At 43.2% G+C, this 5432-nt stretch overlaps 1 non-coding gene across 1 annotated transcript; it reads left to right on the forward strand.

Annotated features, from left to right (window-relative positions):
- The first annotated feature begins 5005 nt into the window (after positions 1-5005).
- TRNAE-UUC (transfer RNA glutamic acid (anticodon UUC)) lies at positions 5006-5078 on the forward strand. Its single transcript has one exon. It is a non-coding gene; the product is annotated as a tRNA-Glu (tRNA).
- Positions 5079-5432: the final 354 nt, after the last annotated feature.

The following is a 5432-nucleotide window of genomic DNA, read 5'->3' on the forward strand; positions in this document are numbered from 1 at the left end:
AATAGGATAAGGATTACCCAGAGGAAGATGGGAGGCTACCTTTATCTTGCAAATAAATATCAAGTATCTCTGATTGGGGGCATTGTAGAAGGACAGCAAAAACTGCATTTAAAACATATACTACAGGGCTTCCCTGGTGGCACAGTGGTTGAGAATCTGCCTGCCAATGCAGGGGACACGGGTTCGAGCCCTGGTCTGGGAAGATCCCACATGCCACGGAGCAACTGGGCCCATGAGCCACAACTACTGAGCCTGCGCGTCTGGAGCTTGTGCTCCACAACAAGAGAGGCCACGACAGTGAGAGGCCCGCACACCGCGATGAAGAGTGGCCCCCACTCGCCGCAACTAGAGAAAGCCGACGCACAGAAACGAAGACCCAACACAGCCAAAAATTAATTAATTAATTAATTTTAAAAACCATATACTACAAATAAGACTACCAAACAATTGAATTGGGAGATTGGGATTGACATTTATACACTAATATGTATAAAACAGATAACTAATAAGAACCTGTTGTATAAAAAATAATTAAATTAAATTTTAAAAAAGGAAGAGTACTGAACAATACTTTTGACAAAATATGTAGAAAAAGAGACAAAGAATGAGAAAAAGAGACAAAGAATGAGAGTGACAGCCGCTATTTTAAATATCTGGCTATGTGCCAGGCTCCGTCTGCTAAGTGTTTGCATGCATCTCATTTAATCCTCAGGAGAGCTCTATGAGGTGATATGTTATTATGCCTCTGTTACCACTGAAAATGTTTCTTTGGCATCTGTCCTAAGATAGCACATAGTAGGTGGCAGAGCTGGAATTCAAGCCCAGAACATAGGACTCCAAAGTCCATGTTTTTAACCACTATATAACCCTGGCTCTTGTGCTCTAGGGTACATTAATCAGGAGACTAGAGAGTGAAGAATCATCTTAAAAGGAAAGATCTAATAGCATCAAGAGAGGAGAAAGAGGGAATAGGATTCCCAGGAGGGGTTGGGGAGAGTTGGGACAAAACTTCTGGGCTGACTAAGAGAGCCAGGCTGCTGCCAGCACAGCAAGCTCAACCAGGACCCAAGGAAGAGTGTGCCTTGAAGGAAGGGCTAAAGCCAAAGACTGGGCCAGGGCTGTAGTGAGGAAGTGGGATGCAGCCAAGAAAAAGACCCTAAGACTTATGGGAAATTGTGACAGGTGTTAATGAAGACCAGACAGTATTTTAAATGCTAAAAATCCACTCAGTCTTCCATATTCAATACACAACCACACTTGTGATTTACCTTCAACTTCAGAGAGTTCAGTTCGACAGACTTTACTGATTGCCTCTATATGCAAAGCACTGTCCTAGGCATAAGAGAGTTCTATAAATTTAACAAGAACAAAAAACGGCACTTCCAAACTGGATGGGAAAACAGAAACATGTATAAAATAACTTCAGCACAAGACAAAATGTGATGCGTGATATAACAGACATTCAAAGTATTGTGCAAGTTTGGAATAGTGGGGCATAAATCCCACTGGGAGAATCTGTGGTGGTGGTGACTTAGGCTGAGACATAGAGCATATGTCAGGCTTCAGCAGGCATAAGCACAAGAAGACATTCTATAGTAAAGGGAAGAGTATGAGCAATGGTTTAGCATCAGTTGACTGAAGGCCACATTTGGAAAATGGTGAGTAGATGACTGACTGAAGACAGGTATATAAAGGCATATTCTCAGAACTGAATATGAGAAAAAGAGAAAGATCAAATTGTGCAGGGCTTTAAATGTCAGGCTGAGGAGTTTGGGGAACTCAATCAACAGTGGGCTTTCCATTAAGCTGAACTGAAGGTAGCAACAAAACTCAAATGACTCTGAAATGATAAATTCTTACAGACACAGTTACTGGGCAGAGGTCAGCCCTGAGCCTCTGATGCCACTATGAGGTCTGAGGATGAGTCTTCCTGAGCATCCACACTGCCCCTCAGAGCTGATCAACTCCTCCTCCACTGCTCCTTTAAGGGCCTGACAGTGGGTGGACCCATGGCTGAACCCACGTTCCACTCTTCATAGATGGAGTGTGACTCTGAATGCCTTACTGAAGGAGATGCAGACTGAATGCCTGACCATCCCTGTAGTACCCTTAGATTTGGGCTTACCCAGTCCTGGAGGCATCCAAGCCAGCCCAGTGCCACCCAGGCTTTCTCAATTAAGACCCTTCTTCCAGGAATGAAATCATTTTCTTCACATTCACTGCTCCCCTCCTATGAATTTCCTCTCCTAGACCACGAGTACCTCCATTTTTCCTCCTTCCTTCTATGTATCTAATTAAGTCATATCTGCTTTGCCTCCCAGAATGCTATGGTTTCTACTTCTTGGCGCACATGTCACTCAGTAACAGCAAGATTTTTCTGGTGTTTGCATCTTTTCCAGAAAGTTAGAAATACCCTTGAGAGTGGTAGCAAGAAGAAACTCCTGAAGTATACAGTAATGCGATAGAGTTTAGAACCCTGAGATATTCTTGTCAGGTTCCAAGAGTGAGAGAACCTGGGTGCCACAGAGAGGATACCATAGGAGGTAGAGTGTACGTGGCCTAGACGCTGGACAGGAAGCCAGTAAGATTCAGCCAGTTCTCAGAGCTCTGTGAGTTCCCTGTCCCTAAGGTCAGAACATGAGGGATAGAAAGCTGTATGCCAAGAGGACTGATCAGCTACAACCCCCAGGAGACCACAGAAAGTAGTCAAAAGATCTGAGTCAGAACGTACTTTGTTGGGGTCACTGAGAGGAAGTGTCAGGAGAAGCAACCTCAGAGATGCTTGGCAACCACTCACATGGACCACACAGACCTGGAGGGCAAACCTGAGAAGAACATCAAGCCAGAACCTACTCCTCCAGTGCCTCTCACGGTAACTGTCATATAATAACCTCTCAATAAGTAACTGCCACATAAATTAATGGTGTCCTTGGGCTTCTATTGTGTAAACTCCTTCCCTAAGGATCACGTCAGGTTTGTGCCCCTGATTTTTCCTCTCCCCACCTCCGCTGCCATTTAAATACCCCAGAGAGAAAGAGAAAGGGAAAGGTTCATATGAAGAGAGGAGAATGGGGATCATCTCCCAGCTGGAATACTGGAGCATGGGGTAAAACCTGAGTTAAATTGTGGCCAAAGTCTCAGATTCAAAGGGTGGAGAATTAAAGCATTACTTTAGGGGACCTTGAGCGTCAGTCTTTACATCAAAACCAGGCAAGTTTCTGATTGGCAATAACGGTAATACAGTTTTCTTAGCAGGTGGGTTACTCCGAAGTCTTTAGAACCTCCTCATTCTGGTCCTGGTTCTCCAAGTACCAGTAACCAATGGACACCTGCAGCCTGAAAACTTATCATGTCATCATTCCACCTGTATTAGTCTCCTAAGGCTGATGTTACAAATTACCACAAACTTGGTGGCTTAAAACAATAGGAATTTACTCTCCTATAGCTCTGGAGACCAGATGTCCAAAATCAAGATTTCAGCAGGGCCATGCTTCCTCTGAAGGCCCTAGGGTAGAATCCTTCCTTTTCTCTTCCAGCCTCTGGTGGCTCCTGGCATTCCTTGACTTGTGGCAACATAACTCCCATCTTTACCTCCATCTTTCCATGGCCTTCTTCTCATGTGTGTCTTTGTGTCCTCTCCTCTAGTCATTGGATTTAGGGCCCACCCTAAGTCCAGGATAATTTCCTCTCAAGATCTTTAACTAGTTACATCCATAATAGTCATATTTTCAAATAAGGTCACTTTCTGAGGTTTTGAGTTGACCTGAATCCTGGGGGAACATGATTGAAACTACTGTATCACCTAACTGTACCTCTCATTGCAACTGTGGATAAAATTTGAATTTGTCCACCAACCGGTTTCTTTGGGGACCAGTCTACATTTTTTCTGGCTAACTGAATGACTGGTATCTTGTCAGTTCAGGCTTATAACAGAATACCATAGACTGGGAAGCTGGAGGTCTGAGATCAGGGTGCCAGCATGGTTAGGTGCTGGTAAGGACTCTCTCATGGCCTGCAGACAGCTCGTAGCATTGTAGCCTCATGGTGGGGAGGGCAAGAGAGCTCCCTGGCATCTCTTTTGTAAAGACGCTAATCCTATTCATGAGGGTTCTACCCTCATGACCTAACCACCTCCCCAAATCCCCACCTCCTAATACCATTGTACTGAGGGTTAAGATTTCAACATATGAATTTATGGGTAATATGAACATTCAGTCCATAACCACTGGTCAAAAAGGAAAATAAAAAATCTAAAAAGTATAAACCACTGTGTGGGAACTTTCCCAGTGCCATCTTTTTCTCATCATCTATCTTTAATAAGACTTGATAAGAAAAATGAAGTCACTCAGGGGAGGCTGTATGAGGACATAAAGGCATTGAAATCCTTCAGCCCCTGGGCAGGCCCTAGCTGCTTTGCCAGGTAACCCTGAGCCAGATAGCTAGAGCTTGTTGGGAATAAGATTATTTCTTCAAAAGACCTTCTCCACGTAGGTGAGAAAGTTCTTTAGCACACTCCACAAGCAAACCTTATTCTCCACTTGGGTCTACAGAAAACTTCAGAGTCTACTCATGGTCAAGGAAAAGCCTGATGTCATTAGAAGAGATTCATGTTCAACTCTGCAGTTTGTTACTTGACATAAAACTATCAAAAACACTTTCTCTGTCCCTTTTATTATTGTCATAAAAATATTATTTTAACAAAGCTTTTTACCCCAGAGGTATAAAATGTAAGGCCAAAAAAATAAATTTGATTTTATAAAAATTAAAGATTTTTGTTCAACAAAAAATGCCATGGACCAAGTTAACAGAGATTTGACAAATTTGGAAAAGATATTTGCAATGTCTGAAATTGACAAGAGATTCCTGCACTCAACAAGGAAAAGACAGGAACTCCAATACAGAATAGGCAAAAAGAACATTCAGTTTATAGAAGATGAAACATAAAAAGTCCACACACAAAGAGAAACATTTGTTAAAAACGTATTAATTTAAAAATGTAGGGAATTCCCTGGTGGTCCAGTGGTTAGGACTCCACACTTTCACTGCCAAGGGCCCAGGTTCAATCCCTGGTCAGGGAAGTAAGATCCCACAAGGCGTGCGGCCCAAAAAAAAAAACAACAACACTGTTATAAAATGTAACTTAAAGCTATAATGGGATATCACTTTACAGCCATTGGACCAGCAAAAAGTAGAGAGCTAGATAATTCCAAGCTGGCAGCGACACCAGAATAGGATGTAGGAGCCCTCATCACTGCTGGTGGGAAGGAAGACTGCAAAGCCATTCTGGAGAGGAAGGGGCTGCAGTTAGTTAAGATAAACATACAGTTTTGCACATATGCCTTACTAAGCCCACACATCCATAAGGGAATGAGTACCAGGATGCTTGTCACAGCACCACTCTGGAGTGCGGCATCAAAGGCAATCTGGTGACC

Source organism: Lipotes vexillifer, unplaced genomic scaffold (assembly GCF_000442215.2).
Source record: "Lipotes vexillifer unplaced genomic scaffold, Lipotes_vexillifer_v1.1 scaffold387, whole genome shotgun sequence".
Taxonomy (NCBI): Eukaryota; Metazoa; Chordata; class Mammalia; order Artiodactyla; family Lipotidae; genus Lipotes; species Lipotes vexillifer.